General features: G+C 43.9%; 1 long non-coding RNA gene across 1 annotated transcript; it reads right to left on the bottom strand.

Moving 5' to 3' along the window:
* Positions 1-6,830: 6,830 nt before the first annotated feature.
* Positions 6,831-22,405, bottom strand: LOC126994089 (uncharacterized). The gene is made up of 4 exons (XR_007748794.1): positions 22,170-22,405; positions 12,317-12,395; positions 7,529-7,631; positions 6,831-7,240 (listed from the first exon to the last, which is right to left on the bottom strand). It is a non-coding gene; the product is annotated as an uncharacterized LOC126994089 (long non-coding RNA).
* Positions 22,406-22,426: the final 21 nt, after the last annotated feature.

Genomic DNA, 22,426 nt, shown 5'->3' on the forward strand with positions numbered 1-22,426 from the left:
GGTCATGGCTTCCTCTTCAGTGAGGTGTGTCATGGTGTCTCCTGTCATGGTGGTCGGGACTGTCACCTTGGTCATGGCTTCTTCTTCGGTGAGGTGTGTCATGGTGTCTCCTGTCATGGTGGTCAAGATTGTCACCTCGATCATGGTTTCTTTTTTGGTAAGGCGTGTCATGATGTCTCCTGTCATGCTGGCCACTGCCATCACTGTTGTCAGATGACTTGGATGTCTTGCTGGATACCGAATATTTTGTTGCACTGCACTCCATCATCCCATGGGTTCTGGTGGACCGCATATCCAAAGACACCTTAGGAGGAGGTGTTGGAAGTACAACCTGTGAAGGAGCAGAAGCTACCTTATCTTGAGAGGTTGTGACCTGTGGCTTCTGTGAGGCTGGCTTCATGTGGACAGCTTCTGTGGAAAAATCATTACATATTACAAAGACACGAAAAAAAAAAAAAAACTGTGAAAGGGCTTGGTGTTGGGGGCTGTCAAAGACAAATAAAAGGAGACAGTGAATAGTCCGGGGAAACCCTTCACCTGTAAATGTTTACAGTCAGACACTTTGTATAACAAAATGAGATTGAAGAAATTTGCTAAACATACCAATTTGTGTTTTCCCAGATATCCCCCACCTCTCAGTTCTCTCAGTTTGTCAATCTAATTATTAATGAACAATAGTATTGCTGTTGTATTCACTGTTATGATTTTCTTCTTTCATAAATTGTTTTCAAATATGACCAGGCATGCCTACCATGTAAGTTTTCACTGCTGACAAAGTCATCAGGCAGATTTTTCTTACAACGTTTTCTCCTTTTTCTCATGAGAAGACCTTCATCAGGATCACTGTTGCTCTCAGAACTCTCCACCGTAGATGTCAGATGGTAGGTATCGCATTCTTGAAAACTATCTGAGGGGAAAAAAAATAAATAAATAAATAAATAAATAAATAAATATATATATATATATATATATATATATATATATATATATATATACATATATATATATATATATATATATATATATATATATATATATATATATATATATATATATATATATATATATATATATAGCGTTGATGAAGTTTCTTGAAATACTTGGGTTATGAACAAGACGTACTCAGTACCATAACTTTATTTTGCACTAAGTTTCGCCACTCAGACTGCTGGCATCTTCAGTCTAATAGAATAAAATACATATTAAATTTACAATTACACCAAAATACTTAAAATATTATAATATAAGATTCCACACCAATACCTCTTCTATTAGCCTGAAGATGCCATCAAGTCTGAGTGGCGAAACGTAGCGCAAAATAAAGTTACAGTACTAGTACATCTTGTTCATAACCCATATATATATATATATATATATATATATATATATATATATATATATATATATATATATATATATATATATATATATATATATATATATATATATATATATATATATGCATACCTCGACCACTGCCCATCTCAGGCATAAACATTTCATTACCAGCCCTAAATTTTTGTGACATTTATCTCAATCAGGTACAGCTAAAAGGCAACAAAAATGAGCATTTCTGAGGTGAATAATCATGAAAGTGAACGTCATCCAATAACAGCAAGATAATAGTAAAAAACCAACCAGAAGTGATCTTCACTTTTTCAACATAAACTTTCTCCATGATGCAGGGTCTGGTTCTTGCTGATTTTGAAGGGCATTCTCAGCATTAACTCCTTGTGGCCAAAACAAGGTTTGGTTCTCTTCTAATACCCAGCTGGATGGCACCACACCCTCTTCTTCTTTCTTACCCTCCAACCAAACTGCTCGTTTCCACATTCTAAATATAAAATATAATTAATCAATGGGCTATGTTCATGCTTTGCATATTTTGTTTCATTAATAACATCAGCAGTAAGATATTCAAGTACGAATAATACAATATTTAAAAGCTAGGCATGTTGGCAGTTTTACCTCTTCAGATAGGTATATGACAAGAATAACAACTTAGTTTCTATATTTTAAATGTAGTATAGAAACAATTACCCATGTCTCAACCTGACAAAATCCTCTTCATAAGCCGAAGAGCAGCACTCCGGGCTGTACTGGCACACAAGGCATAAGGGATACGAATAGGAGAGTGAAGATGCAGATGAACAGTTTTGAGATAAAGAACAATGGCCATAAGAGAGATACATAACAAATACAACTTGTGTATGAAGACTAAAATCCTGCAGATCTGAAACGTTTTGCTTAACTTCTCTTTAGTAAACACATATCAGTCATGAGAATACACCATGTACAACTGCCCACCTAACTGAAAATGTCATGTACAACTGGTACTAAAACAACACCATCTTTGTATGGCAATTTTATCACCTTTCTATGCAGCTGCTCTAAGTGAATTACTTTCTTTTTTAAATTACTCTTATTTTTCATAAACACAATGTTAATGAGTTTAGAATTGCATGGTTCAGTAAAAAAAAATTCAGTTTGGCTTTGACGAAGAACATCACATTCATAGTAGACATAATTTTTTAGTTTCCTAAGGAACACAAAATCTTCATTTTTTAACATGAAACAATTATTTTTGTATTTTGTAGATATATATATTCTGTGATTAGCTTCTGTCACTTTTGATTCATTAAACATTTTCTTTTCTGCAAGTCTTTTGAAAACTTGAGAAACTGGATTGTTTGATGACCTCACTAACTGCTTTATTTTGTGAAGTTCATTCTCGTATGGGAAAGCACAAATGTCATTAAGGGAACACTGGTAATTCTCTACATCATCTACCAAGTGAAGAAGATTATGAACATTATATACAATAAAACTTTGACCATATATATCTCGACACTGTTGTACAAAACACTTAAGTAATTCTCTTGCATATGGTAAGTAAGAATTTCGTATTTCATCATTGGAATTCAATAAAACTGATAAGGACACAGTAAGCAAAAGACTGTTTTTGTATATAATATCAGGAACAACATCTTTCAGGACAACAATACTTGTGTATAATATATACTGTCTAAATTCGGTGGCCTTCCAGCGATCAATTACAGCTATACTCTCCCAAAGCCTTTGTGGTCTGGGAGGCTGTGGTCCGACCTGAGGTGGAGCCCGTCTGAGCGTTGCCACTTCTACGTTTCGTCCACCCATAGCTGTCCTAAAAATAGCTTGACGATCCCTAGAGAGCTTTCCCTCGCCCTAATTGCTCTAGAGCTCCGCCCTCCCCCCCTCTCTCTCTCTCTCTCTCTCTCTCTCTCTCTCTCTCTCTCTCTCTCTCTCTCTCTCTCTCTCTCTCTCTCTCTCTCTCTCTCTCTGATGGATGGATGCACGTTTATCGTAATGATGATAGTAATAATAACGATAATAATAATAATAATAATAATAATAATAATAATAATAATAATTGTAATAATGATCATAAAAATAATAATGGTAATAATTATTAATTATAATAATAATTAAAATAATAATAATAATGATAATAATAATAATAATATTGATAATTATGATAATCATTTTGACTTTTTTTCCACACCACCTCTGGGGTAAAAGTCATAGGCGCGTTTTTTTTTATAGAGGTATCCCCTGTAGGCCTAATCCTCTCTGGTGCTTACTCAGATAACTCGTCGTCTGAGCTCTCTTCGATGTTGACAACGAATGACTTCACAAATCTCTCAACCGCTATGTCTTGTCTTGCATCTTGTTCTTGAAGCTCTTCTGCATGCCTCACTGCCTGCTTCCAGTTTTCTGGTGTTATACTGTCGACAGCTTCTTCAACCAAAGGCTTCAGTTCAGCAGATTTGAAAGTGTTTTTCTTTGCAACGTAACACTTGACCTGAGCCCAGATGAGCTCAATCGGGTTATACTGACAGTGGTATGGGGGCAGCCGTACAACCTTATGTCCTGCCTCTGCAGCAATAGCATCGATGACATAAGTTTTCTTGCCATTGCAGAGTTTCTTTGCAAGGTCATAGAGCTCCACCTTCAGCATGTCGTCCCGTGGTTGTGCTCCCTTCGCTATCAGCCACTCCTTAATGGCTTCTTTTCTCCATGCTGTAGTTGGGTTTCTTTCTAGATGAACAGAATGATAGGATGCATTGTCCATTACAATGACTGAGTTCTGGGGATATTTGGGAGCAGCAGTCTCAAACCATTCTTGAAACACTGTAGCATTCATCTGCTTGTGGTAGTCGCCGTCATTTTCGCCTGGAAAATGTGCCTTGCATTCGGAACAAACCCTTCTTTGGTTCCTGCATGGACAATAATCAATCTGCTTCCTTTACCAGTAGGCGGGTTCACTCCTGTTGCTTTGTCAGAAGAGGTGTCAATCCAACATTTTCCGACAGTGTAGTTTTGATTTACCCATGTTTCATCAAGGTAAACATAGTTTTCAAATGACTGTTTGCACTGCCGCATTTGTCTTAAAAATCTGGTGCGAGTCAGTGCCACATCACTTCGCTCCATAAGGAACTTGCGGCCATCAATCTTCGAAAATTTAAATCCTATTTTCAATAATACTTTTCGAAGGGACTCGACGCTGCCTTTGTAGGATATTTTTTCCCGGAGAATCTCCGTGATTTTGGAAACTGTAGGGATTTCCTTCCTTTCATATAACTCCAAAACAGTTCTTCTCAGGACACACTGATCAAAATCATCGAAATTTGTCACTGTTGCCGGCTGAGTTTTTTCGGTGAATGGAACACAGGCTTTTGATGTTCATCTTCTGTCTCCCATTGCTGGTTTAGTTTTGAGCAAATTCTTTTAACTGTACTTTGGCTTACTTTAGTGGCACTGGCTGTCGAGCAAGAGCTTGCGTGACTGGCAGTAAAGGTCCTCAGTTGGCTTTCTCATCCAAGAAATATCGATTTACGTTGTAAATCACTTCCTTTCTTGGCTGCGAAGACGAGCACTCTGAGGGTGGCGGCAGGTCTCTCCATGATGCAGGAACAATCAGGAATGACCGATTCATGTGGATAGGAAGAGTGGAGGAAGCAGGGCATTAATCCGACTCCACCCATTCCCTCACATCCAGCTCTAATCTCATTCCACACCTTGTTTCAGGCAGGGGATTAAAAGGTGTGGCAGGCACCAGGTGCGAAGAGGACTCCAAGTGGGGTGTGGTCACCCCCGCACAAAGAGAGAGAGAGAGAATGTTGCCCTATCTGCACTTTATGTATTTTGTCAATTGGAATGTTAATGGACAAGGACACACACACACACACACACACACACACACACACACACACACACACACTTAATTTTTTTATTTTGTGTTTTTTCTTATTTAATCTATTTTTTTCTTTTTTTTCCCTTAATGATTATCTTCTGTCCTTTGCTTTTTATTTGATTTGTTTTGTCTCTTTCATGTGTCTTTCTTTCTTTCTTTTTCTTTCTTTCTTTATCTTCTTATTTCTTCTTTCTCATTAAATTTATTCCTCATTTTTATCCTCTTTTCTCTTTCGTTTCTTTTTTTTTCTTCTATTCTCTTCCTTTCTTCCTCCCCATTTTCGTCAATTCTTTGTTTTTTCCTTTGTTTTTTACTGTTTTTTTTTTGTTAACTTGTATCTTCCCTTTATCACATTCCTCTTTTTTCCTCTCTGTTTCTATTCTTGTTTTCTTTCCCATCTCCTTCCTTCTCTTCCCACCTTTCTCCTCCTTCTTTCCCTGACAGTTCGGCCTGTCCTTCACAATGGGATAATCCCCTCGTCTCCTCCCTTCTTCCCCCTCCTTGACCCGCCAGCCAGGTGACCCATGTGCTGCGTGGGCCGGCAGCGTCGCAGAGCTGAGGTGTCACATCCAATAAAAAAACATAATGGTCATTTGCTTTTAGAACAAACACCTTGACGATTACAAACGTATACAGCTTTGTTGTTGCATTTAGTATTTACTACATACTTCATTGATGCTTAACAAAGCGAGACACATAGCCATCACCGTGGTGGGCACCTGAGCAGCAACGCTGGAGGAGTTCCTCAGCCGCGCCGGAGAGACCAGAAAGGCTTTTTTAAAGTATAGTGATCGTGGCTGTCTAGCAAATTCACTTGGTAGTTAGTTGGAAAGACTCTCTAAAGAAGAAGAAATTAAACTTATTTGAAGCTGAGAGAGTTTGCATTTCTTAGAACCTCTTATGAGGAAAAGTAGCATTCTTCTGGTAACACCAAGGCAAATCATATGCATGTAATCCAGTGGAAACCCTTTCACGCAAGATATTCCATACTGAATCAAAGGACTTTTTCCTAACTGATGAGAATTCCTGTACTGTTCCTGATTGAATTTCTCATCAGATCTTTCATTACAGGGTTGTGCAGAGTCTAATACAAGAACATGTGATTGCCAGGTTCCTTTAATTTCACATCTCTCACATGAGTAATACCCATTGTGCCCTTTTATGCATTTGATAAATGAGCGTGCAGGTGCATCACAAATAAATGCAACTATTCTTACTGCCAGTCTTTTCCTTCAAAACTAAACCATTTTCAGAAAGTTGCTTATATTCTTGAAGAAAATCTTCCAAAAAACTGTCAATAGAATCTGGTTTAGTCTTTCCACAATACAGAGCAACTAATGCTGGCTTAAAGCAGCTGAACTTTATCAGTATAGGCCAGAACTGTTCATTGCTTGATTTATGTAAAGGAATACCATCTATGTTTACACTGAGTTTAACCGAATCATTTTCTTTTACAAATGCTGGATGAGTCTTCAATATATTTTGCAAACATGAACCAATCCCAAAATAATAATAGTGTCCTCCACATTTTTCTAATACCTCTACATACCTTGGAGTTTCCATCAAAGTGCGTGAATCTTAGGTAGATTATGCCCATTATTCCTCAACAGCTCCAATAATTCATTTGCTGCCTGGCGTGTAATGTTATTTTTTGATGCCCATAAAGCTAATCCTTCTTCAAGTGCCAAATCAGATATATGGTGGTGACTCTCATCATCTGTGCTTAATTCTTCTGGTGCAGTTACTATCAAGGGGGATAAGGATGTACTTTCACAACTGTCCTGGTCAGAAAAGCTTAAAGATGGGTCAGAGTTATTATGGTAAAGTTTGGGAATTTTGGTGTTTTGATGAACCCAGTCAGCTTCCTCTTCACTACTACTAACCAACAGTTCCTTGAGCTCACGTTGTATCTGCCTGTATCTTTTATGGTAAGACATAATTAATTGAGAAGAGACTGTGATCAAAAGTCAGGGAAAAATAGGAGAGTTAGAGTAGTGGTTTAGTACTCTGAAAGATAACAAATGAAATATATTAGTTTAGAGTACACAAAACAAATTAAAGTAGTTCTGCAGTTTACACAAAACACAGAGTAGCTTAAAGATTACATACTACAACACAAACGAGCTCAATGATTACACACAACACAAAGTAGCAAAAAATTGCCTTCTGAAGAGAGTTTCAGTATGACAGTGATATAGGTGATCAGTCAGACTTTAAAGGTCTGTAAAGTAAATTTGAAGCAGTACATCATGCATAGATAGAACATTCAATAAGACATTATATATACATACTCACTTTAAGTTGTCTCAACAGAGGGAAAGAATTAATGGATGGAGTAGCTACCACCAGTTACAAGTTGAGGTTGATCCAGCCCATACAGTAGCAGGATACGCTCTTCCTGAAATTAATTGTTACTAATGGTCTGTCTGTGCAAATTTCACATCACATCCTAGTAACATTAATTTCCTAAGTTTGAAAACATTCTATCTGACCTCTTCAAAACTAGTTACTATTCAGTAACTGATAATTTACAGACAAAAGTGGTTTTACCACTACACACATGAAAACTACTGCAGCTATATTAACAGGCTTAGTATGCATATGGGGAAGTAGAAATAATACCAGTGATGTTTCTGGCAGAAATGCCATAAAGAAATTGCAAACACTGCATTTTTAGCAGAATGCATCCCAGTTAAAGAAAAATACATAGCTATATACATTTTCGTTGTCACTAAATTCATAACAGTATTGCATGTTAGTAGTACTATAAGGTGTATTTCTGTATTTTATTATTAATAACGCATCATAGATCACTAATAACCACACAAGTGAGAAGTGAAGGGATCAAAACCCTCATGGTAATTGTGCCGAGTTCTCTCCCGACGTATTTACTGGTTTGTTTTTCTAACCGATCTAGGCGGTGGGCCAGAATAGGCGCTCGTGCACCCCCCCCACAACTTGACTTCACTTTGTTTTTCTGAAGCCTTATCATGTCCTGAACACAAAATCGAGACTTAACAGGAAAAAAGTTGGGATCCACTGTGTGTGGTGGGCCGATATGTGAGGGTACCCAAAATCGGGCAAATTGCGTCAGTTCCGCGACTCGATATTTTCTATATTTTCTCTTTGCTATTACTCCACTTGTATTTATTGTATAAACATGGTTATGGTGTCAAATTAAAGAGAATTGAGTACTCCTTACAATGATGTATGATATTTAAAGGTTGTAAACATTTATTGTAACTGCAAGATCATTTGTGTGCGGGTACCCGCCATTTTGAAACAATTTCTCCAGATCTGTGTTAAATTTTCCCACCATATTCTATATGACATTACAATGCTTGAATTGGACAAAGAAACATCATTTGTTTTTAATTTTAAAACTTAAAGAAGAAGAACTGCCCTTTAAAATGCTGTATCACATGTATAACTCGTATACAATACTCATCACAAAAAAAAAAAAAACACTCGTACACCCGATTACAAAAACAAGAAGTGAACACTCCGTTTCGACACAATTTTTTGCAATTGACAGTGGTTCTTAATGAAGTTAAGAGTAATGGTATTTTCAACTTTAAACACTTTTCAAGATTTTGTGATATGACACTAGCCATGTATGTCCAATTGCATTTAGTCTTCGTCATTGTCCGACACATCAAGGTCCGAGTTCACGTCATCGACGTCTTCAACGTTGTCATCATCATCTTCACTATCATCCCCAGTTTGTAGACGAACATCAGCCAGCTGAGCAGGAATATCCTCTCCTTGGAATCAAACTGGTTGCAGATGCCCATGTACCAATCTCCATCCATGTTGTTCTGGATCTGGGATGTCTGGGTTTGGTTGATGTGCCGACCGCCATATTGCGACTTGGTAGTTTACTCGGTTGACATGTTCTCTGAGTGTTTTCTTACAAGGAGGGAGTGATGACATATCTACATTTTTCAAAGATTCTACCCCTCCTTTAGAGCAGACGTCATTGATTTTTGTGTACCGGACAACGTTCACATCCCTAAGGCGTGGTTTTCCGTAGACAGCACAGGTGAACTCTTCCAGTTTTTGATGCAGCTGTTCCGACACAGACCAATCAACCCCAAGTTGGCTCAGCGAGTGTTCATATTCTGGTGATTTCTGGATGATTTTGAGTGGCTTCACTTTTCCATGACCTTTCAGTGCACTTGTGGTGTCACAGCCAGTGAAAGCATGCAATGCGAGCAGTGCTGTACAGTGTGTCTGTGTGTACTCCTGCGCCATGTCCGTGATGTTCACTATCTGCCGTTTGTTTCCAGTGCCAGTGTCGAATAGAACCACGATATCCTGGAAACTCCTTGCATAGTGGAGTAGCAGGAAAAGAATATCACTGTCTGGGCTCTTGACTCTGGCATATTTGTGTCCTTGTCTTTCCGCGTACTCGATGTACAGAATGATCCTCGTGTCGGTTTCTTCTTGTTCTGAGTGCAAGTCGACTATTTCTGTTATGGTGACATTCTTTCCGTCTGTGGAGGAGAGAAGGTAAGCTTTACCATGGGCAAAGAACGTCAGTTCTTTCCCGCTCATGTCTGCTGCATACTCCTCAGTGCTCCACTGTGCAAGTAGTAGATCTATCAGTTGGTTTTTGTTCTCATCGTTAGCAAGAAATGCTTTCCAGTCGGCTGGTTTCTTGGTTGAAGGACCTCCTATGATCAGCTTTTCAGAGACGCCTCTTCTTCGCCGTTCAGTTGACTTGACGGATACTTCTTTGTATGTGTCTGTGCTGAATACACAGTCTCCATCTGGCAGCATATTGAATATCTTTCTACAGATCTGTCGGAAATTCCCGGGGACTTCAGTGAGGCAATAGAACAGCACATTACCATCCACTATGGTCAGCGTCTCTGTGATTGGAGGAAGCGGAAGCTTTCTTTGTTCTCACAAAGTTTGTGCAATGCCTTAGACTTGTCAGTCTTGACCAGAAAGTGCCCTGGAGTCCGATGCTATAGGGTATCGTTGTCAGAGGGTAAGCCATGAGATCTTTCAAATCCAACTGTATTCCCTGTTGCTGGGATTGGACCAAGAAGTAGAAGGCGCTGTTCGATTGTTCCTTGTATTGCATCATCCGATTCTGTGCTGCGTTTAGTTTGACCTTCTTGTTGATGTCCTCGAATGACTTCAATTTCAGGGACTTCACAGGTTGGAAGAAGTCTTTCCCAGTTTCCAAGCGAGCCACAAATTCTTCACGTGCTTTCTGTCCAGCTTTCTCCGCGTGCAAAATATCACTGGCTATATTCTCAGGGACTACGGCACCCGACGACAGAACAACCAATAGCTCTTTCATTTCCACATCGAAGGGATTCGTGAAGCAGCGAAAAGCAGCAAGAGCTTGTTGCACAGTCTTCTCACTTTTCCTTATTTCTGCATCAGTCAGGTCCCGGGGTTTGGTTTGCTCAAGTCCTCCTTCTTCAAACCTGCCATCTGAAAGGTCACGTCGGCATACTGAGATCTTGCGTGCGTTGTCCTCACCCATCTCTGATAGGCATTGTAATTGGTCAGAAGACCAGTTACGCCAACTCCACCAGACCTTGACTTCGCGTGACGCATAAACGTTTCCTCCATAGTCTTGTCAACTGGGGCGCGGTTCCCTGGTATGAAGGATCGTGCGACACTGATGGCACCCAATTTCAACAAGTGAGTTGCTCCTGGGTGGGAATTCTCTATGTTTGCGAGATATAGAGAGAAGAAGGTCAGGTACCTTGCATAGTTATGTCCTCCGAATGAAAAGAACAAATCTGCCATCATGTGCATAGTATGCGCATAGAGATGGAAATTGTTCTGCTGCACGGCCTCCAGCAAGGACTGCACCAGGGAGACATGGTCCATGTAGGACATCCAGAAGGATGCAGTTTTCCCAAGGCTTCCATCCCGAACTTCCGCACGAAAATCCATGTAGTCCTTGATGTACTGATCAAGACTCTCCTCCTCCAAAATTGCTCCGATTGTGTCTGGATTAGGACATTTCAAAAACGAGTCGAGCTTCTGAAGTGCATCCGGCGTCAACGAAGCGAAACAGGAACCTTCTTGTCTCTGTTTGTGGAACTTTTCCAGGAGTAGTCGTTCAAGTGCCTCTTTTATTACTTTGTGGCAATGAAGCGCTCTCTCGTAGTGTTTGCCAGTCAAGACCCCTTCCAGTGAACCAGACGCAATAAGACCTGCTTCAATGAGGACATCAGAAAACCCGGAGCCTCTCAGCTTCTTCCCAATCATTTTGAAGTAAGCACCGATGAGATGAAAACTGCCGATCAGAATAATGTGTTTGTCGTACCTCTCTCCAAATCAGTGGATAAGCCTTCATACAGACTCCTAGATCAAATGTGGTTATCACATACATTTGGTTGACCTCACTTGTTGCCTTTTCTGCGCACTTCAAGCACTCTGCTACTGTTTTGTACTCGATGATGGGTTTGGGAATGACGGGATAGTAGTCAATCGTAGTGAGTCTACTTGGAGTGATTCCCAGTATTCTTAGTATGTAGCATCACTTGTTCAGGAGATTCTGCAAATAGAAGAACATTCGATTTAAACACATTTGTGAACACCAGTGATTTTATTGTCAATCAAAAGATAATTTAACAAATCCGGGGAATTTGTTTCGAAATGGCGGGTACCCGCACACAAATGATCTTGCAGTTACAACAAATGTTTACAACCTCTAAATATCATACATCATTGTAAGGAGTACTCAATTCTCTTTAATTTGACACCATAACCATGTTTATACAATAAATACAAGTGGAGTAACAGCAAAGAGAAAATATAGAATAATATCGAGTCGCGGAACTGACGCAATTTGCCCGATTTTGGGTACCCTCACATATCGGCCCACCACACACAGTGGATCCCAACTTTTTTCCTGTTAAGTCTCGATTTTGTGTTCAGGACATGATAAGGCTTCAGAAAAACATAGTGAAGTCAAGTTGTGGGGGGGGTGCACGAGCGCCTATTCTGGCCCACCGCCTAATCGGGCACAAGCCTTCACACACCCGTAAAACAGAAACAGAAAGTGGGGAGAAGTGCCACCTAGGTACCCTCTAACATAAAGTGAAATACCTTTCGCCTTATTGTGCCGCTTCTGCGTCTGCCATGCTTCATTGATTCTGTTTTTGCCAGCACCAGCAAACTTGGGGACCTGGCAGGAAAGTGAGGTTTTAGGGTGTGGGAAGCCAAAAAGGGCAAATTTGGCAAGACTCAAAAAGTCTATGGTAAATAAAAAAAAAACTTTTTTTTAAAGGCTCCCCAAAAGGAAAACCATCATCTATGGAAGTTTCCCAATAATGTAGTGCCTCCGTGGTGCAGTGGTCAGCATGCCTGGCTACAAATCTGCGGGCCCAGTTTTCGGGTTCGATCCCGGCCTGGGCAGTCGGCGTACAGCCCACCCAGCTGTTCATCCATCCCTTTCGGGTTGGTCGATAAACGGGTACCTGGGGAAACCTGGGGAAGGTAAACTGTGGAAACCCGGATGTCATTCCCTGCAGCCATGTGTCCCGAGATAACGGGTTCTTACCCACCACAGGCTCCAAGGGCTAATGGGATGGAGATGAGTGCCGCAGCCACGCGCAGCCACTGCGAATACACCCACTTTACCTTTTTTTTTACTTAACGTTGCCTATTCTAACATCTTGGAGTACTCTATTTCATAATTACGGTTATATTCTACTTTAGCTATATATATCACAACATTACCATGCATTACATGTACTTGGTGATGGTAGGTTAAGGCAAGGTATCAGTTAATGTTACGTTAAGTTTAACTTGAGAGTCCCTAGGTTACGCACCAAAATGACTCAGTTAGGTCAAGTTAAACCCAAGTCCTTAAGTTGCATGGCCAAACGACTATCGGTTAGGTTAGGTAGAGGGGGGACGAGGGGGCGTGAAGCCACCAAATGGTAGGGGGTCGAGGGGGCGCAGTACCCCAGATAGGCAAGGGGGTTCGGGGGGAAGGGGGCGTAGCTCCGGATATGTTTTGAATTCCATGTTTACTTTACAAAACAAAAGTAGGGTGGGTCGATGGGAGCGCAGCCCCCCAATAGGTAGGGTGGATCGAGGGGGGCACAGCCCCTCCGTTAGGTAGGGTGGGTCGCTGGGAGCGCAGTCCCCTCATGGGGTACTCTAGGCTCATAGCGTTGCCACCATTGTATGATCGAGGATTTTCCCTAGATAGGGATTTTCCTTGTTTGGGGAATTTCTCTAAAAATGTTATAGTTTTCACAGTAGACTTTTTGGGTCTTGCCAAATTTGCCCTATGTGGCTTCCTCCACCCTAAAACATCGCCTTCCCGCCACGTCTTAAAGTTTGTTGGTGCTGGGAAAACGAGGAAAAAAACAAACCAGTAATAACGCCGAGAAAGGACTCTACACTTTTACCCATAATGACTACTTGAACAAGGAAGGGGGTGGCAAACCCTTCCTTCCATTTTGGCAGGTAATTTCTGGAAAGGTTAGGTTAGGTTAGCTTAGGAAATCTTGGGTTTGGTTAGTGAACAATAATTAAGGCAATCATCTAAACTTTGTATATACTTGGCCTAAAATATTTTGCAGAATTATTATAGCAGAGGTCAGATTAGGATTTTCGGGTTGAAACTACTTTCTTTTTATAGATTTCGATGTGCTATTTATAAATTGGCAATTTTTTGGTTCGTAAAAAAAATACTTGCCCCTCACCACCACCCCAATACTTCGAATCAGGTTAGGTTAGTGGGTTAGGTTTGGTTTGGTTTTGTTAGGTTATTTTAGGTTAGGTTAGGTGGGGAAATGAAAAAAAAATTGCCTTCGCCCTGTAATTTAGGTTAAGTTAGGTAGGATAGGTTATTTTAGATTGTTTTAGATTAGGATTCATTAGTTTTAGTGGTAATATTTTACTTTAGCTACACCAAAAGATTACCTTACCTACGGCCTTGTTTGCCTTACTGGAGTCTTACATTATGGTTAAGGTTTCTATAAGTGTCCCCGCCGGGTCTCTATCCCCATTACAAGGTAAGATATTGCATTAATTGAATTAATATTTATCTTACTTTACGGGGTTCTCGAGTGTAGAGGTGTTAGACCTGTTTAATAAATGGGTGTCTTAATGACAAAAGAGCTTCGGCCATGTATTCAAATATAAATAAGCGTTGTTCATTACCCCAAAACCGTGGCAAGACGGCCAGGTAGGCGAGTGATATGTGGCGTTAGGTTATGTGCACCCGACTATCCCTTGATGTTAGTTTAGCGTTCCTTTTGACCCCCCCCCCCCCCCCGACATGCGAGGCACAAGGCCGCCAGCTAAAGTATTAAAAAAGAGCATGTCGGGGGAGCATTAGGAACGCTAAACTAACATCAAGGGGTAGTCGGGTGCACATAACCTAACGCCACATATGGGCGTCTTACCACGGTTTTGGGGTAATGAACAACGCTTATTTATATTTGAATACATGGCTTATGTGAGGTTTTGGAAGAAAATAGACCAAAATTAAGGCGCCGGAGTTATACTGGACCTTTACAAAAAAAAAAAAAAATACCTACGTTTTCCTATCTGCGGGTTCATATTATAGTTGAGGGACATTTATAGACCTCCCTCAACTATAATATGAAGCCGTAAATAGTTTATTCTGCTGGTGTAGCTAAAGTAAAAAATTACCGTTTTAGTTAGGTTAGGAGGGAGGAAAATGAAAATAATTGCGATGGAAAAAATGGCCAAATTTATGAAAAAATGCACATCAATATCTGATGAAAATAGCTGCCCGTTTGTGGTGCGGGCAGGGTTTTCATAGATTGATTGATTGATTGATTTGGGATTTCCTTCGTGGCGCCGCAACATCTTGGGTCATATGGCGCCGGAGTGCGTAATAAAATGGAAAGCAAATTAGTAAAATAATCTTAGTTTAGAAAAATCTATCCATGGACCAAAGTATGTTGAGGGGTATTAAAAAGTGTTCTAAAATGGTCCATTAGAATAACTTCAGCGTTTAAAAGACTACAGGAGATGGAGAACGCCCACCTCCCGCAAATACCCCATGACGTCATATCCCGGGGTGAGCACCTTTTCCCCCAGCATTAGGGAGAGGGAAAAATTTCCATCTACATGACACCGGGGGAGGTACTGCTCACGCAGGTCCTGCAGACTGGGGCACTCGACCAGCAAGTGCCGGACAGTCATGGGGACCAAGCAGTCGTCGCAGTAAGGCTGCACACCCCGAGACATGAGGAAGCCTTGTGTGTAGCGTGTGTGACCCGTCCTCAGGCGGGCCAGAACGGTTTCCGTTTTGCGACACTTTATGTGGGAGTAAGACCACGGACGTCTTGCCCTGGTCGTGACTTCCCCCATCTTGGTGGTGGCAGTCATATCCTCCCATCTGGCCTGGCACACGCTATCAGCGGTGGCTCGGATGTTAGGGTACAAGTCTTTGCAGGGAAGTGGGCGAAGGTGAGGTGCAGCAGCAGGGACAGGCCGGGTAGCCGCCGCCTTGGCCAGCCGATCGGCCTGCTCGTTCCCCTGAACCCCTACATGGGCCGGGACCCAGCAAAAGGCCACCCGACTACCTCGACGGTTTAATAAGTAAAGCCATTCTAAAATCGATAAAATAAGGGGATGACAGTAATCACGGGCCGCTATAGCAGCCAGTGCGCTACGAGAGTCGCTATAAACAGTAAAGGAGTTCTGGGGGAGACTAAACATAATTTTGAGAGCTAGTAAGATAGCGGAAGTTTCAGCCGTAAAGACTGACGCCACTCTAGGAAGGCTAACGCCCCGGCAGAAGGTGGGAAAGACGACACTGAAGCCTGCTCCAGTGTCCGACTTAGACCCATCCGTATAGACGGGAACAGAGCCCTCGTGAGAAGAGAAGTGCTCTAAAAATAAGGACTGTGCTGTGTAACAGGGGAGGGAGCTCTTTTGGTCCGTTATAGGTCTACACACTTCTACGCTGGGAAACTGCCAATAGCCCACCCTCGGGATGCGGTGGGGACAAACAGTGAATGGAGGAACTGCCCAGGCTGCCATAAGTGACTGCACCCTATATCCAAAAGGTTTAGGGAAACTCGGCCGAGCGTCATACACGCGAGAGCGAGAATCTTGGGAGGCGGTAACACAAGGCACAGAATCTGGAAGGCGGTGAGTCCGATACCAGCATCTCAGCATTAAAGACCTCCGGCGCAGGTCCAAGGAATGCATGCCGGCATCCACTAACATACTAGCAATCGGACATGACCTAAAGGCTCCTGTTGCAAGACGGACCCCAGCATGATGCACAGAGTCCAACATACGGAGACGAGCATCCGACGCAGATGAATATATCTGGCACCCATACTCCAGTTTCGGAAGTATAAGTGATCTGTGCAATATGAGGAGGGTCTGGCGATCCGCACCCCAAGAGGTATGGGCTAAAACTCTAAGGAGGTTAATTGCCTTCAAACAAGTTGCCTTGATATACCGGAGGTGAGGGACCCAGGTCAGCCTTGCATCGAATATCAGCCCAAGAAATCGGGTCTCCTCCACACATGAGATTCTGCGACCGTAGAAGTATAGGTCTGGGTCCGGGTGGACTCCATGAATACGGCAGAAGTGCATGGCCACAGTCTTAGTTTGGGAGAACCGAAAACCTTGAGTTTCAGCCCACGTGGATATCCTGTTAAGTGCCAACTGTAATTTTCGTTCTATCAGTGACATCCTGGATCCAGAGACTGAGATGGACAGGTCATCGACATACAAACTCCCTCGGACTCCTTCTGGTAGTACACTAATAACGCTGTTGATGGCCACGGCGAAGAGAGTAACACTGAGAATACTCCCTTGCGGCACACCATCTTCTAAAAGAAGAGCATCAGAGTGCATGTCTCCAACCCTCACCCTCAAGAAACGATTCGATAAAAACTGTTTGATAAAAATCGGGAGCCGGCCACGAAGACCAAACTCATGGAGGGAAAGTAAGATGCCATGACGCCAGGCAGTGTCATACGCTTTTTCCAAATCAAAGAACACTGTAACTTGGTGTTGGTTGGAGGCGAAGGCCTCACATATAGATGACTCCAAAGATAGAAGGGCGTCTGAGGTGGATCGCATTTTGCGAAAACCATATTGTACTTGTGATAAAATATTCCCTTTCTCTAAGTACCACATGAGCCGCCCATTCACCATCTTCTCCATAACCTTGCAAAGGCATGAAGTGAGTGATATGGGACGGTAATTTGTTGCCTGCCGGTGGTCCTTTCCAGGCTTAGGGATTGCAGTAATAACGGCAACGCTCCAGGAAGACGGATAATCACCGGTATACCAAATTCTATTAAAAAGAGACAATAAAAACATAAGTGATTCGTCAGGAATATGACGTAAAAAGGAGTATGGGATGTCATCGGGACCTGGTGACGAGTCATGGCACTGGTTTAGAGCTGAACGGAGTTCAAGACTAGAAAAAGGGGCATTATACGACTCGCCGTTATTAGAAGCAAAACTGAGGCCAGCAGACTCCAAGCGCCGACGATGGCGTCCCGAAGGAGATGTAGTGTCTTTCCTAGATACATTTGTAAAATGTTGGGCAAGGACTTGAGCAACTGCAATAGGTTCGGCCACGTTCCTGCCTGCTTCTGACAGGACAGGAGGGGAAGGGACGGTATATTTCCCAGAGATTTTCCTCACTCGTTTCCATACCTGCGCTAGGGACGTCTCCTTGTTTAGGGTGGATACGTATGCCTTCCACGAAGCACGACGGGCCTCTTTAAGGACCCGTCGGGCATGGGCACGCGCCCGTTTGAAGGCTTCTAAGTAATGTGGATCTCCACGATGTCGGCAGAGGCGTGAGAAAGCGGCTCGTTTTGCCTTCACAGAAGCGGCGCACTCAGGGGTCCACCAAGGCATGGGACGTCTGGGAAAGTGACCAGACGTCTTTGGAACTGCTAATATGGCTGCCGAGTGTAGTAAGGTAGTAAAATATGCCACCGCTTCGCCAGTGCTGCTGAAGTCATCTAAAGACCGTGCAGTGGAACTTAGCTGTTTGAAGAGTTGCCAGTCTGCTTTATCTATACGCCAGCGTGGGAGGCGAGTGCGTGGTTCGCCCTTGGCTGACTATAAAACAATAGGGAAGTGGTCACTTCCATGCAAGTTCGGTAAAACCTTCCAGTTGAAATCTAAAATAATATTAAAAGAACACAAAGACACATCGATAGCCGTAAAAATACCCGTTTGGCTATGGAAGTGCGTCATATCTCCAGAATTAAGAACTCCCAGTTCCTCATCTTCTACCACAGATGCCAGCATCACGCCTCGAGGGTTAGTGGTGCAGTCTCCCCACAGTGGATGACGGCCATTCACATCGCCTAGTAAGAGGAAAGGGGCAGGAAGATCAGCGATCAAGTTATCAAGATCCTCCTCTCTACATGAGCGCTTGGAGGAAGGTATAAGCTGCAAACTGTGTACTGTCGTGGGAGAAAGAGCTGGATGCTGACCGCCTGGAAGGGAGCTGACAACCTTACGCGTGAGAAAGGGATATCACGGCGGACCAGTATGGCACTGCCGCCACGATTCCCTTGGTCTTGTAGAGGATAAGAATATAAAATATGGTAACCAGGAGGCCCAAAAGGAGTACTTTCTCCTACCATGGTCTCCTGAATGCAAATGCATACCGGGGAATAACGGGCTATAAGACTGAGCAACTCTTCCCAATTGGCACGCAGACCACGGCAGTTCCACTGCACGATATTGAAGATGATTACTTAGTGAGGTGCTTTGGGGCTCTTCCGGAGAGGAATCGCCCTGCACCTACTGGGTTCCTTTAAAGGGGCCATCACCCTTCATTAAAGGACCCTTGGTCCGAGCTGTAGCTGGTTGCGATACCATATGTACCGCAGACCGATTGGCAGGCTGGGGGCATTCAACTACCCTCCTGCCCGCGACTGCTGCCGGCGTCTTCCCTCTCCCGCCTCTCCCAACCGTCCTCCACTCTGAGGTAGCAGCAGAGGAGGAGGAAGCAGAGGAGGTCCCCGGAGAAGACTCTCCGGAGGTTGAGGCCACGGGCGCCGGCAGCGACGCACCGCAAGCCTGAGCACCAGCAGACTCCGGCCCACAGACAGCCGGAGCAGCTGGCGCAGGGGCTGAGGCAGCATCCGACGCCAGTTGTACCTCCGGCGATCCTACAACTGGCGCCGGAGTTTGCAGCTTGGTAGGGGGAGTCTCATCGAGAGACTCCTCACTGCGTGAACGTTTCTGTTGTTGTGGCTCTGTTCGGAGCGGGACACGATTTGGTGTGATTTCAGGTAAAGGCGTCGACACAGAAACGACGGGAGCTGCAGGGCACGACATATCCTGGGAGGTTTTGAGACGGCGTTGAGCGTGTGACTGGAGAACTGAGGCATAGGTTCTACCAGGACTAGACAGCCTGGTAAGGGCGAGTCGCTTTGCCTCTACAAAGACAATTTCTCTTTATTTCGAATGGTAAGCACCTCTCTCTCAAATCTAAGGCGATCACACTCTTTCGATGAAGCTGGATGGGGCTCGGCACAGTGGTAGCACCGAACAGGGCCAGGCACTCCTCACCATGGTCATCCCTACCGCAGGTGACGCATACTTTAGGGAGACCATTCTGCAGGCGGCGGCATGTCCGAGTCACATGTCCATATAACTGGCAATGGAAACAACGTCTGGGGTTTGGGACATATGGTTTCACGTGAAGGTTTAACCATGCCAATTTTACAGTTCTAGGGAGCTCTAGCCGATTAAAAGTTATGAATAGTGTGGGTGTGGGTGTCAGTGCTCCTTCTTCTTTCTTGTGGACACGCCTCACCGCAACAACGTCATACTCCTCGAGTTCCTTAACCAGGCGCTCCTCCGAGTAACGAAGGAGGTCTCTTGAAAATACCACGCCGCGCGATTGGTTCATGGTAGCATGGGGGGCACATGATACTGCAGCCCCGGGAACTGAGGTGAGGGCACGGAGTCTTTCACTCTCTTCAGGAGAAGAGACTTCCACAAGAAGGCTGCCATCTCCTGCGGAAGCATCTTCGGCTCTCTGCCGCAAGTCTTGACAAGTTCACGGTGGACTTCGAAAATGTCGAGATCATTAACAGATCGACCATCTAGGGACTTTACGGTGATGTATTTGTCATAGGATACAGATTCAAATAGACCGGGCAGGACCTCAACTTGAGAACTCTGCGAGACTGGCACATTCTTTGGTCCCTGCTTCCGGCTCTTGGTCCGGGAGCCACCGAATCTGGGGATTAAGAAAGAAGAGGCAGATGCCTTTAGTGCCACTCGGAGCCTGAAACGGCTCCAGGGTGGCGATGAGGAAGGCCGAGAAGAGGTTTCCGGGGACGGTCGGAGGTCAGGTAGGGATGTAGGCCGAGGTAAATTCAGGGATTTAGATGCCATAAAGGTGACAATTATTTCACTTCCCCCCCACCCACCACGGAGCCCAACATGGGAGGCTAATGCTGGAGCAACAGCTCACAGCAGCCTCAGGGGTAGTGGGGAAGTATATGGCAGCTGCCTGGTGTGAGGCGGCAGCCGCGGGACCATTGCGGTGCCCACCAGACAACAGCCACTTGACCCTAGCCAACGCATGACCAGCCGATTGATAGAGCGGGGCCACACAAGACCACCCGTCTTACCCCAACCCTCCCGCCAAAGGAGCGTGTTGTCCACCGAAGGGAACTACACCCTGCCCCGCGGTGGACTCAACTCCCAGACGAGAGGGCGCGGGGAGTGTACGGGACGCCACGCACGGCAAACACGTGGGGAGGCTCAGCCATGCCCTTGATGGTAGTCGGGCAGGCACATACGTCACCACTGGTAAGCCTCCATTACCAGTAGTGACGGGGGAGTGTTTAGTCCACTCTGGCCGACAAACAGCAAGCCCTACAGAGGTGGACGGACCACCTAAGTAGGTGGTGCTGCCGACCAGGCTTCAAGCCCCGCTACCACGGCAAGGAACTCCCCTCAGCGGGGGGGTTTTCATAGCCCCATTTTTTTTTTTTTTTTTTTTTTATAGTGGCATCTTTTGAATTTTTGTTTCATGTGCAACTAGTTAGGTATCATGGTGACATCTAGGTAATTTTAAGCCACTAGATGATTGACACAATACAAACCAGAGACGGATCCAGAAAACTGAAGCCTGAAGTTGTGTGTGTGTGTGTGTGTGTGTGTGTGTGTGTGTGTGTGTGGGAGGGGGGGAACCTGCGTGGACAAAAGTGAACGCAGGAAGCCCATGCACGGCTCCCTGATCCTTCCCTGACTGGGCCCTCCTTGCCTTGAAAAAAAGTCTCCTTAATTTTTTTACCAGCTGATTGAGAATTGGGCGCTGTGAGCCCCCTCCGGAATTTTTATTTTATAAATTGTTAAGGCATTTTGAGGCATAGAGTTGGGGCACACGCCGGCTCTGATACCTACCCACCTGGGAACTTTTTTTTTAAAAAAAGGGCTTAGATTTTTTACCAAATCATTGAGATTTTTTTACAAACACAGACCACCAGTGTTTGAGTGTTCGTATTGGTACTACAAATGTTTGTACATACTTTGGGTGTATAGCACACTTTCCAGCCATTTCTTCAGTTTATAGTCCTCTGTTCTTTTAAAAAATTTCCGGGCTGGCGTGCTAGCCATTGTGGGGTTCCCTCGGGAGCCCAACCAGGTAAGAACCACTCCACTCAGGCCCCACCCCACTCCACTCCACCCCGGTAGGGTCATCTCTGGATAAGAGGTGACGAGCACACCTATCACTACCGTAGTGCAGACAGGCGTCTTTCTCGCACAGCCGCTGCAACTCACATAGCCCCTAGAGCAGATGAAGAAACACTCGATCTAGGACTAGATTCACTGCCGCCTAAAAATTCTTGTCCAACACTCTCTCCAATCACGCTCTTCCTTTCCTTGTACACTCCACTGACATCCTACACTTTGCCCACAGGTAATCCTCACACTTGAATACATCACTACATACCTGCTATTTGCTAGCACAGCCACGAAAGGCTCCAAAACAGCCTGAGACTTCCTGAAGTGTCCCTGTCTTTCCCACAGTTTTCGCGCCAACGGCCGAAGCTGGCACGTACATGGCAGACCATCCGAGCAGCGCGTTGCGCAAACTCCCTCGCCCTATTATTTTAGCTTACTATGGTGATAATTCCTTAATATATTCCAACAATGCTACCCTGAAATCTATTTCATAATACATAATATGATTACTTTGTGGTTTGCCAG

The sequence above is a fragment of the Eriocheir sinensis genome, unplaced genomic scaffold, assembly GCF_024679095.1.
Source record: "Eriocheir sinensis breed Jianghai 21 unplaced genomic scaffold, ASM2467909v1 Scaffold72, whole genome shotgun sequence".
In the NCBI taxonomy this organism is placed as follows: Eukaryota; Metazoa; Arthropoda; class Malacostraca; order Decapoda; family Varunidae; genus Eriocheir; species Eriocheir sinensis.